Source organism: Lucilia cuprina, chromosome 6, assembly GCF_022045245.1.
Source record: "Lucilia cuprina isolate Lc7/37 chromosome 6, ASM2204524v1, whole genome shotgun sequence".
Taxonomy (NCBI): Eukaryota; Metazoa; Arthropoda; class Insecta; order Diptera; family Calliphoridae; genus Lucilia; species Lucilia cuprina.
Genome location: NC_060954.1, coordinates 46,659,905 through 46,673,081, shown reverse-complemented (window position 1 = coordinate 46,673,081; position 13,177 = coordinate 46,659,905). Strand labels below are relative to the sequence as shown.

At 28.3% G+C, this 13,177-nt stretch overlaps 1 protein-coding gene across 3 annotated transcripts in view; it reads left to right on the top strand.

Moving 5' to 3' along the window:
- The window catches only part of LOC124420761 (protein Wnt-5-like), a 128,123-nt gene that overhangs the window by 21,108 nt on the left and 93,838 nt on the right, over nt 1-13,177 (top strand). Inside the window, exon 2 of one of the 3 annotated variants that reach the window (XM_046954856.1) lies at nt 620-669. The exons of the other annotated variants lie outside the window; for them this stretch is intronic. The gene's annotated coding sequence lies outside the window, so the exon portion shown is untranslated. The remainder of the gene's footprint in view (nt 1-619; nt 670-13,177) is intronic. 3 annotated transcript variants of the gene reach the window in all.

The following is a 13,177-nucleotide window of genomic DNA, read 5'->3' as shown; positions in this document are numbered from 1 at the left end:
CTATTCTATAGTCAAGACTATAGACTATTCTATAGTCAAGACTATAGACTATTCTATAGTCAAGACTATAGACTGTTCTATAGTCAAGACTATAGACTGTTCTATAGTAAAGACCGTAGACTATTCTATAGTCAGTATTATAGACTATTCTATAGTCAAAACTACAGACTGTTCTATAGTCAAGACTATAGACTGTTCTATAGTTAAGACTATTGACAGTTCTGTAGTCAAGATTATAGACTGTTAAGACTTTAGACTGTTGTATAGTCAAGTCTATACGCTGTTCTATAGTTAAGTCTTTAGACTGTTCTATAGTCAAGACTATAGACTGTTCTGTAGTCAAAACTATACATTATTCTATAGTCAAAACTGTAAACTGTTCTATAGTCACGACTTTAGACTATTCTATAGTCAAGACTGTTCTATAGTCAAGACTATAGGCTGTTCTATAGTCATGATTATAGACTGTTCTATAGTCAAGACTATAGACTGTTCTATAGTCAATACTATGGACTGTTCTATAGTCAAGACTATAGACTGTTCGTTTTAATTGAATTTTTTAATATTACTTGTTTGTTATGTAATTCTAAAATATATATTTTTCTCTTTTTCATTACAGGTAAACTTCATACGATTTAAGTAAAGTAATTTTTCCTAATTAAATTTTTGGTAAATATTTAACAATTTAAAATTTATTTTATACCATTATTGATTATAAGATTACTTATCTTAGAAACTTTTAAATGGATTATTAGTTTTATAAAATATTCCTAGATAAATATATTTACAAATTTATGTATTTAAATTCTACGAAAATTTATTTAACTTTAATTAATTTAACTAATTATTATTTTAGTAAATATAACAAAAAAATAAACTTTTTTCTTATTGCTTGTTTTACAAATTAATTTAAAAATTATAAATGTAATTTTAGAAAAATACATCTAATATTTTAGTAAAAAGCAGGAATTTAAGAAATTTTAATTGCAAAAATATGAAAGTGTTTTTGTAATGTTAATGAAAATCCTTTTGTTGTGAAAATATGAAAACAATTAATAAATGCAAATAAAATTACACACAAATTTAAAAGAGCATAATGAAAAATGAATTTATTCACTTGTTATAAGATAATTTTTTTGCACAAATTTTTAAACTTAATTTAAAGATATTTATGAAAAAATTATAATTGAAAAACTATTTGCTTTCATATTATGTCAATCACAGCTATCAAATACAGCAGAAATATTTAACAAAAAAAAAATATTAAAAATCTAAAGAATTTTTTCAGTGCCTTTTATAAGGAAGTTCTAAAGAAGTCTATTAAGGCATTAAAAAAATTACATAAAATTACACATGAACTAATTATGGTTTCTACACATTTACAACCTACTAACAGTTGTTGTTTTAAACAACAAAAAAGACATAAACTCATCCAGAAAAAGGGGCAGCAGCAATGGCTCGTGTAGAAAACATTAAACGCACTTCAGCATTTTTACTCAACATAAATACATCCCAAGTATTGAATCGGCAGCATATGTTAAAATTTAGTTTATTACATGCAACATAAAGACAGATAAACAGAAAGTCAACATGACATTAAGCACGCCCCTATAAGTGTCAACAAAGAAACTAAAAATAAAATCTGACATATTTTTCTTAATACCATGACAGTATTTTTTTGCTTTCGAAAGCTGTCTATCATAGAGAAAAAGAAAAAAGGATTTTTATTTTCGAACATACTCACTAAACAAATATAAAGAAACCAACTCACTCACACACACACACTTACATCTTTCTTTTATAAACATTTAATTATATTATGGGTATATTTCGGAAAATATTTACTTCAATTTTCTTTTAGCAATCATTAGAATATGTACATCATTACATACATCTGTATGCATGTAAAATTTGCTGCACTACCAGTAGTTCATGTTACACCAGCAACATGCTGTGAGTCTCACAAAAACAAAATGTATTCAAGAAAACAACAAAGAAACACACATTCACAAAACCAACAAGGAAACTAAAAATATATAAACTTCAATAGTTTACAACTTAAACATTTATTATTTTTAACATCAACATTACCGTCATCATCATCCTCATCAACATCAAAATCAGCAGCATCATTTACAGCAAAAGTGGTATCAGCAGCACTTGTGTGAGTACTTGTGGCAAAAGTAGAAGTATCTTTTTAACATTCAATACTTAAATGGTGGTAGATAGATATGGAATCTACAACATAATGTTTTATAATTTACACTAGGACCTATTATGTCAATGTTGGCTAGAGATCAATCTATAGTCTTGATTAAAGATTAGTCTATAGTGTTGACTATAGCTCAATCTATAGTCTAGACTATAGATTAGTCTATAGTCTTGACTATAGAACAGTCTATAGTCTTGACTATAGATAAGTCTATAGTCTTGACTATAGATCAGTCTATAGTCTTGACTATAGATCAGTCTATAGTCTTGACTATAGATCAGTCTATAGTCTTGACTATAGATCAGTCTATAGTCTTGACTATAGATCAGATATTTATAATTTACACTAGGACCTATTATGTCAATGTTGGCTAGAGATCAATCTATAGTCTTGATTAAAGATTAGTCTATAGTGTTGACTATAGATCAATCTATAGTCTTGACTATAGATTAGTCTATAGTCTTGACTATAGAATAGTCTATAGTATTGACTATAGATAAGTCTATAGTCTTGACTATAGATCAGTCTATAGTCTTGACTATAGATCACTCAATAGTCTTGACTATAGATCAGTCTATAGTCTTGACTATAGATCAGTTTATAGTCTTGACTATATATTAGTCTATAGTCTTGACTATAGATCAGTTTATGGTCTTGACTATATATTAGTCTATAGTCTATAGTCTTAACAATAGATCAGCAGATAGTCTCGACAATAGATCAGTCTATAGTCAAGACTATACATCAATCCATAGTCTTGATTATAGATCAGTTTATAGTCTTGACTGTAGACCAGTCCATAGTCTTGACTATAGATCAGTCCATAGTCTTGACTATAGATCAGTTTATAGTCTTGACTATATATTAGTCTATAGTCTTGACTATAGATAAGTCTTTAGTCTTAACAATAGATCAGCCTATAATCTCGACAATAGATCAGTCTATGGTCTAGACTATACATCAGTCCATAGTCTTGACTAAAGATCAGTCTATAGTCATGACCATAGATCAGTCTATAGTCATGACTATAGATCAATCTATAAACTTGACTATAAATCAGTCTTTAGTCCTGAGTATAAATCTGTCTTTAGTGTTGAATATAGATGAGTCTTTAGTCTTGACTATAGAGTCTTTAGTCTTGACTATACATCAGTCTATAGTCTTGACTATATATTAGTGTAAAGTCTTGCCCATAGTTCAGTCTATAGTCTTGAGTGTAGGTCGGTATATAGTCTTGACTATAGATCTGTCTATGATACATCTGTCTATAGTTTTGACTATAAAACAGTATACAGTCTTGACTATAGACTAAAGATATATCTATAGTTTTAACTATGTATGAGTCTATAGCTTTGACTATAAAGCATTCTATAGTCTTGGATATGGATCAGTCTATAGTCTTGAATATGGATTAGTATAGACTTGAATATGATAAATTCTGAAGTCTTTAGTCAGTTTATAGGCTTGACTGAAAATCGGTCGGTAGTCTTAAATGATTATTTGTTAATATATGCGAAATTTTGTATATTTTCATGTTTCCAGTGGCTCCTATGTTTCACACAACTTTATTTCACTAAAAGTATTGCATGGTTTGATACTTTTTTTTCTTGTTGTTATAATTTTGATGATGGCAACATAATTAGTTTGTAATACGTACAATTTTGTGGTATATTCTTTATTTCATCATTTTGATGTTACTCTCTACATTATTTTTGTTCTTCTCATTTTATGTTGCAACAAAAATAAAACGTAGAAAAAGAAGAAAAACTTAAAGTTAAAGCAAACAATTAGTAGGGTTGTTATAATTGCCACATGTATCACACTCTTTCCATTGCACACATACAAAGACATAAAGTAGCTACTTTAATACTTTTCTTGTTGCATACAGCAAAATTCCTTTTACACTAGTAAGTAGATGCGGTTGCCACAAACTAATAATTGTTGTAAAATATTTCGAAAAGGACAAAAAAAGTACATGAAAGTAAATGTTGTTGTAGATGAATAAAATGTTCTAAAGTAAAAGGCATGAAAGATACTTGAAACAAAAACATAATATTTTCATTTAATAATTATGAAGATTTATTGTCGTTTTTCCTGATTTTGATTCAGTAATTTGCTTAATGTGAACGTAATCATCTCCCTGATGTTGACAAATGTATTAAAACGTTTGTTTTTTCGGGGGATGTCGGTGTGTTTGACTCTCTGTTTTTCTTTTCAAAAGAAACCGAAAATATTCTGGGAATAAAGTTGCAAAGTATGTTTTTTTTATTTTGTGTGTAATATATCAAGGGAAGGGTTGTTGATTTTTTTTAGAGAAGGAAAATTGAATATAAAGTTTTAAAAGGAAAATATTTTCTTTTAATCAACACATAAATCATAAACCTAAATGAAGGTTAAACCTTAATATGAAAGGGGTTTTGCCTAGAGGAATTTTTATAAATTTATGAAGATTTAAATAAAGAATTACAGTTTAATCAGTAATTAACTAGTTTTTATCAGTAGTTGACTTTATATAGTCTTGACTATATAAAAATCTATACTATTTACCATAGAACAGTCTATAGTATTTACTACAGAACATTCTATAGTCTTAAATACAGATCACACTATAGTTAAACTATACGTCGGTATAAATATCAATCTAATATAGTCTTGACTTTTGATCATTCTATAGTATTGACTATAGATTAGTCTACAGTCTTTACTATAGATCAGTCTATAGTCTTTACTATAGATCAGTCTATAGTCTTTACTATAGATCAGTTTATAGTCTTGACTACAGAGCAGTCTATAGTACTTTCTATAGATCAGGCTATAGTCTTTACTAGAAATCAATCTATAATCTTATCAATATATCAGTCTATAGTCTTTACTACAGCTCAATCTATAGTCTTGTCCATAGATCAGTATATAGTCTTTAATATAGATCAGTCTAAAGTTTTGAGTATATATCTGTCTGTAGTTTTGACAACACATCATTTTATAATCTTGACGAGAGATCAGTTTGGTCTTGCCTATAGATCAGTTTATAATCTTGGCTATAGATCAGTCTATAGTCTTGACCATAGATCAGTCTATTGTCTTGACCATAGATCAGTCTATTTTCTTGATTATAGATCAGTCTATAGACTTGACTTAAGATCAGGCTATAGCCTTGACTATAGATCAGTCAATTGTCATGACTATAGATCAGTTAATTGTTTTGACTATGGCTCAGTCGATTGTCTTGACTATAGATCAGTCTATAGTCTTGAATATAGATCAGGCTATAGTCTTGACTATAGATCAGTCTATAGTCTTGACTATAGATCAGTCTATAGTCTTGACTATAGGTCAGTCTATAGTCTTGACTATAGATCAGTCTATAGTCTTGACTATGGATCTTGACTATAGATCAGTCTATAGTCTTGACTATAGATCAGTCTATAGTCTTGACTATGGATCTTGACTATAGATCAGTCTATAGTCTTGACTATAGATCAGTCTATAGTCTTGACTATAGATCAGTCTATAGTCTTGACTATAGATCAGTCTATAGTCTTGACTATAGATCAGTCTATAGTCTTGACTATAGATCAGTCTATAGTCTTGACTATAGATCAGTCTATAGTCTTAACTATAGATCAGTCAACAGTCTTGACTATAGATCAGTCTATAGTCTTGACTATAGATCAGTCTTTAGTCTTGATTATAGAGCAGTCTATAGTCTTGACTATAGATCAGTCTGTAATCTTGACTATAGATCAGTCTATAGTCTTTACTATAGATCAGTCTATAGTCTTGACTATATATCAGTCTATAGTCTTAACTATAGATCAGTCTATAGTCTTAACTATAGATCAGTCTATAGTCTTGACTACAGATCAGTCTATAGTCTTGACTATAGATCAGTCTATAGTCTTAACTATAGATCAGTCTATAGTCAAGACTATAGATCAGTCTATAGTCAAGACTATAGATCAGTCTACAGTCAAGAGTATATAATCAATAGTCTTGACTATTGATCAGTCTATATCCTTGACTATAGATCAGTCTATAGTCAAGACTTTATAAGTACTCTATAGTCTGGACTATTGATCAGTCTATAGATCTATAGTCTTGACTTTATGTCAGTCTTTAGTCCTAATAGATTTTACCTTATAATAGAACAGTCTTTTGTTTTAACTATTAAACTTTAGTTCTCTGTGAATTGAAGAATTCAAATCTAAAGTGAAAATTTCATTAAAAAATTTCAAATTAATTATTTCGACCACACGAGGCAAGTCCTAACTTTCAAGCATAAAAAATCTCTTAAATTAATGAAACAAAATTAAAAACAAGTTTTTGTAGGCAAAAATATGTTACAAACAACTATAAAAATAATAAAAAATCACCGATTTTAAAAATTGGCATGTAAGACAACATGTTTTACATGCCTCATTATAAAAAAAAACATTTCATTTTAACGTATCAACATTTTGTTGAAATCAAAAATGAAAAAAAACTAAATTAAACAAAGATTCCAACGAAACGTAGCAAATTGTAAATTTATGAGAAAATTGCTTTACAAAAACCAACAACTGCAACAAAAACAACTTTTACATTTGATGAACAAATGGACTTTTGTAAAGAAAAAATTACAAAAATAAATGAAACAATAATAAAGGTTTCGCTTAGGGATGTGTGTATGTGTAAGCATTTGTGAGTATGTGTGGTTGTTAAAATATAATTTTTGTGCTGTTGATTTAATCCCTGTATAACAACCACACGTTGATAAGGCCTTTTGGGTATTAAAATAAAAATTACACACACTCACATATGAATACCTACAACAAACATCCTTTTTTATATATATTTCTCTTCTAAAGCTACCAAACCTAAAACCCATTATATATACACACAAGTTATAAAATTTTGAAAGTTGTAACTGCTGCCACACAGAATTGTTTACTAAGCATTGGCAAAATACTAAAAACACAAGCGAAAAAACCAGGTTGCTAGGTCGCTTTCCATAGCACGCTTGGATTGCTTGTATTTCAATCTTTACAGCTGATTCGTTTTAATGGATTGTTAGGTAGTCAACGTCCTCCTCATCACCATCATCGTCATTGTCGTCCTTCTCATCGTTTGTTCTCGTCCTCATAGTCAAAGATTAAATATACTAAATCGACAGTATGTATCTTTTTAATATGTATATTGCTCTTATTGTTTTTGTTATCCCTATTGTAAGTAATTTTTTTTTTAGAGACAACAGATATAAAAAATCAACAAAAATAAAAACACAACTGCAGAAAAGTGGAATAGAATTGTAGAAAGAACAAAAAACATCATGTCATGCTTAATCGCATAATCGAGTGGAACTCATTTGCTTACCATAACTTTATAATTAAACGAGGGCTGCGTCATAAATTTAACTCTCTCTCTCTATCTCAAAATGTCATATATGTATTTACAAAAGAAAAAAACTCTCTTATAGAGCTGAGTTTTATTCTCAAAATATAATTCTAATCATAAATTTTTTTGGATAATATATATCTCACTGAGAGAGCATTCTTTAGAGAGTTTTTCACTTAAAGAATCATATTTCGAATGGAAAATATCTCTCCAAAAGATACATATGTTCCATAGAAGATATCCCTTTAAAATAAACATATCTTCTATAGAAGATATCTCTCCAATAGATAAATATGTTCCATAGAAAATATCTCTCTAAAAGTTACATATATTCCATAGAAGATATCTGTCTAAAAGAGACATATGTTCCATAGAAGATATTTGTTCAAAAAGACACATGATCTTCGAAAGAAACATATTTTCTATAGAAGATATCTTTTCAAAGGAGACACATGTTTTATAGAAAATATTTCTGTAAAAAGACATATGTTCTTTAGTAGAGATAGATTTTTTAGAAATTTCTATCAGAAGGAACTAGATTTTCTATAGAAAATTTCTCTCTGAAAGAGAAAGATTTTCTATAGAATATTTCTCTCTGAAAGAAAAAGATTTTCTTTAGATAATTTCTCTCTGAAAGAGAAAGATTTTCTATAGAATATTTCTCTCTAAAAGAGAAAGATTTTCTATAGAATATTTCTCTCTAAAGAGAAAGATTTTCTATAGAAAATTTCTCTCTGAAAGAGAAAGATTTTCTATAGAAAATTTCTCTCTGAAAGAGAAAGATTTTCTATAGAAAATTTCTCTCTAAAAGAAAAAGATTTTCTATAAGAAATTTCTCTCTAAAAGAGAAAGATTTTCTATAAGAAATTTCTCTCTAAAAGAGAAAGATTTTCTATAAGAAATTTCTCTCTAAAAGAGAAAGATTTTCTATAAGAAATTTCTCTCTAAAAGAGAAAGATTTTCTATAGAAAATTTCTCTCTAAAAGAGAAAGATTTTCTATAGAAAATTTCTCTCTGAAAGAGATAGATTTTCTATAGAAAATTTCTCTCCAAAAGAGAAAGATTTTCTATAGAAAATTTCTCTCTAAAAGAGAAAGATTTTCTATAGAAAATTTCTCTCTAAAAGAGAAAGATTTTCTATAGAAAATTTCTCTCTAAAAGAGAAAGATTTTCTATAGAAAATTTCTCTCTAAAAGAGAAAGATTTTCTATAGAAAATTTCTCTCTAAAAGAGAAAGATTTTCTATAGAAAATTTCTCTGTGAAAGAGAAAGATTTTCTATAGAAAATTTCTCTGTGAAAGAGATAGATTTTGTATAGAAAATTTCTCTCCGAAAGAGATAGATTTTCTTTAGAAAATTTCTCTCTGAAAGAGATAGATTTTTTTAGAATATTTCTCTCCAAAAGAGATAGATTTTCTATAGAATATTTCTTTCTGAAAGAGATAGATTTTCTATAGAACATTTCTTTCTAAGAAATATAGATTTTTTATAGAAAATTTCTCTCTAAAAGATTTACATTTTCTATGGAGAATTCTCTCCGAATGAGATAGATTTTATATAGAAAAAAGAGATTTAGAAAGTTCTATACAAACATAGAATTTCTATAGAAATGTTTTTCTTTGATAGAGATAGAATTTCTACCGAAAATGTTCTCTCTGAAAGGGATAGAATTTCTATAGAATATTCACTCTGAAAAAGAGAAACTCTTTCTCTTTTTAGCAAATTTTCTTTCTGAAAGAGATAGAATTTCTATCAAAAATTTCTATCTGAATAAGACAGAGTTGCTATACAAAATTTTTTCTCTAAAGCAGATAGATCTTTTATAGAAAATGTTTTTCTTTAGGAGCTAAATTTTAAACAAGATTCTATAAAAAAGTTATCCCTCTCTTTCTCTCTCTCAGAAAAGGCTAAATATTCTATGAAAAGCAAACCTTCTATAGAAAGTTTTTATGACTGAGAGAGATTAATTTTTTTTAGAAAATTTCTACCTAAAAGAGCAAAACTTCCAAACACTTCTCACCCTATCCTCCAAGTAAAAAGTTTTATTTTCTTCCTACATTGTATTACATTGTCCAGGAACACAGAGTAGAGATGTTATTGATGATGACAATAATCTAAGGGTCGTCTATGATGTTTTCTGTTGTTTGTTAATGTTGTTGTAGCATTTTATGGATTTAAAACAAAAAAATACACAATTTCCGAAATAAAAATTAATTTGTTCAGAAAAAAAGGAATGACAAATGAAAACAAAGTATTTGAAGTTCAAGATAAATTGAGTGAAAATTTGAAATTATATTTCAAATGTTAGAATTATTGTTGTCGATTGGGCTGCAAACCATTAATGTCCATTAATGTCTAAATAAAAAAGTTACAATATATTTTTTTTATGTAAAATAAAAAATGATGTTCTAGGGAAATTTGTAATTTACACTTAATACGTTTTTATAGGAATCTGAACCATAGTATGATAGTAAAATATTCTTAAAGATTATAAAAGAAAACAAAAGTTATAAATCAAGTTTTTGCTGTCTTGTAAGTCAACCATAGACTACCTTGCCAGACGTAAATTTTGATAATCATCAGTTTCCATTTGCAACTTAAAATTACTGATCTTTAACTCTTAAAATTTAAATAAGTTTGTACTTGAACTAAATAAAAAACAACAAACACAACTTTTTTATATCATGCAGATACTTTGTCTAATACAAATTGAACTTTATCCATAACTTTTTGCTTGCACCTTTTACACTTTTTCATGTTTGTAAGTTAGACAAGTTTTGGTTTGTTTTTTAGGTTTTCTGCTTATTCCTCTAAATAATTTTTAAAGATAACTAAATACAAATGCTTGAACTTATACGTTTACACAGTCATTTGCCACATTTTGTTGCAGCCAACAATATGTTATTGGATGTTTTTTCATACGAAAATCTTTTTATAACAAACAAAGAGAAGAAAATTACATAAGTTTTACTTATTTTTTTGAAAAATCTTTAAAAAAGTTTTTTTTACAAAGATTTGCTTAACATTTTGACAAGATAAAACAACCAGTATGAGTTTGAAAAAGAAAACAAGTTAAAATTTAAAAAAATACATACTATTTGTAAAGGCGCTTCTAAACGCTAAAGGATTTTGTAAAAAACTGTAAAATAATAGAAGTAAAAGGTGAAAACTTTTAAATGAAAAATAACGGAAGATAAAAAGTGTAAACATATTAGTGAAACAGACATACAAACCCATTTGGAAATAGAACAGAACTAGAACAGAAATAGAAGAGAACTAGAACAGAACTAGAACAGAACTAGAACAGAACTAGAACAGAACTAGAACAGAACTAGAACAGAACTAGAACAGAACTAGAACAGAACTAGAACAGAACTAGAACAGAACTAGAACAGAACTAGAACAGAACTAGAACAGAACTAGAACAGAACTAGAACAGAACTAGAACAGAACTAGAACAGAACTAGAACAGAACTAGAACAAAACTAGAACAGAACTAAGCTAGACCTAGACTACAACTCGACTAAAAATAAACTGGAACTAGACTTGAACTAGACTAGAGCTAGACAAGAACTTGTCTTGAACTAGACTAGAACTAGACTAGAACTACACTAGAACCACACTAGAACTACACTAGAACTAGACTAGAACTATACTAGAACTAGACTAGAACTACACTAGATCTACACTAAAACTAGACTAGAACTACACTAGAACTAGAATACAACTAGACTAGAAATACACTAGATCTACACTAGAACTAGACTGGAAGTAAACTGGGCTAGAACTTGACTAGAAACATATTAGAACTATATTAAACCTAGCCTACAACTCGACTAGAAATAAACTGGAACTATACTTGAACTTGTCTTGAACTAGACTAGAAATATATTAGAACTAGATTAAACTTTCCTGAACTGCACAAAAACTAAAACTGAACTAGACTAGAACCGAACAGACATTCGAAAAGTAATATAAAGCCAGAATTACCAAAAATATCTTTACCCTGGAAATGGTATACTCTTGTACATTCTCTGAAAATGTTGTTGTATTTTTTTATCACGCTGATACTGCATCTATTATTTGGCTGCCTGACAGTCTTATAAAAGCTAAAGAAAGACGTTGCCATGAGTCTGTCTTAAACTGCATGAACGTCCGTCCGTTTCTATGATACACTGTACACAAACATGATGCATTTAAGTAAACACTCTTAAAGGAAAACCCCCCCAGCTCAATTCTAAGCGAAGAACAACATTCACGTAGATGTAAAGCTTTCTATGCACCATTAATATTTTCTATTATAATTTATTCTATACAAAAAAATAAGTAAAATACTTTAGTTAAACTGAATAAGATTTTTTTGTAGCTTAAAAACTTTTTAATAATACAAAACAATATAAGAGTGAAATTTATTCTGCCCGTTTTTTTTTTTTTCATCTTTCAACAACATTTCAACTTATTTTTACAAGCATGCAACAAATTTCTATTGTTGTATGTCAAGTTACAAGTCGAAAAAATATATATATCTTGCTTGATCATAATGCAATCAAAGAATAAAGTGGTTGAACAACGAAAAAAATCTTAACTTAAAAGGCGGTACTTGAAAATTATGTTAAATGAATAAATTAGTGGCCAACTTTCAACTATGATTTGCTTTGCTCAACTAAAAAGGCTGTTGCTGGCTGGCTGCTGTTGACGACGATGATGATGATGGTGATGTTAAATAGTGTTTGCTGCTGCTACCAACATATATGAATTTATTAGCTCAAGTTTAAGTGGTAGTGTTCGGGTAAACACCTCTTTTGTTGAAATCACTAAAAGTCTTGAGAAACAAGATCAAATAATGCCAGTGACAGGATAACAAACAAAAGAAATGATTCATCAAGAAATTCAAGATATTTAATAGGTTTTTGAAGGTTTAAAAAATTTTAATTTTTTGTGCAATTTTTGCCACTGTATAACATTTTAATTTGGTTTAAGTTGCTTTCTTAAAACAAATCCCTCAGCTATTGACATCACGTTCTCCCAACCTCCGTTAAGTGCAGCTTTAGTAGTTTAATGCGAGAAAAATACAAATTTTATGTGTTATTATTCAGCGTGCACCCCTTAAAAATGCATAATTATGCCTTTTTTGCATAAATGCAACTTAAGAAAAAAATTAGCCAACTTTAAGCTGAATTGTTTTACAAGAATTATGTATATGAATAACAAGGAAAATATTAAAAAAAAAAACAAATTTGTTGATTATATTTCTAGAATTCTTTTAAAACATTTAAGGGGCTGATCAAAATGCATTTAGATTAAGTAGTTTAAGAGTTTTTGAAAAAAGAAAATTTGAGAAAATATTTGCACAAATCAAGTGAAATAGAAAAGGAAATTTTAATAAGAACTAGAACAGACCTTGAACAAAACTAGACCAGAACTAAAACAGAACTAGAAAAGAACTAGAACATAACTATAACAGAACTAGAACAGAACTAGAAAAGAACTAGAACATAACTAGAACAGAACTAGATCAGAACTAGAACAGAACTAGAACAGAACTAGAACAGAACTAGAACAGAACTAGAACAGAACTAGAACAGAACTAGA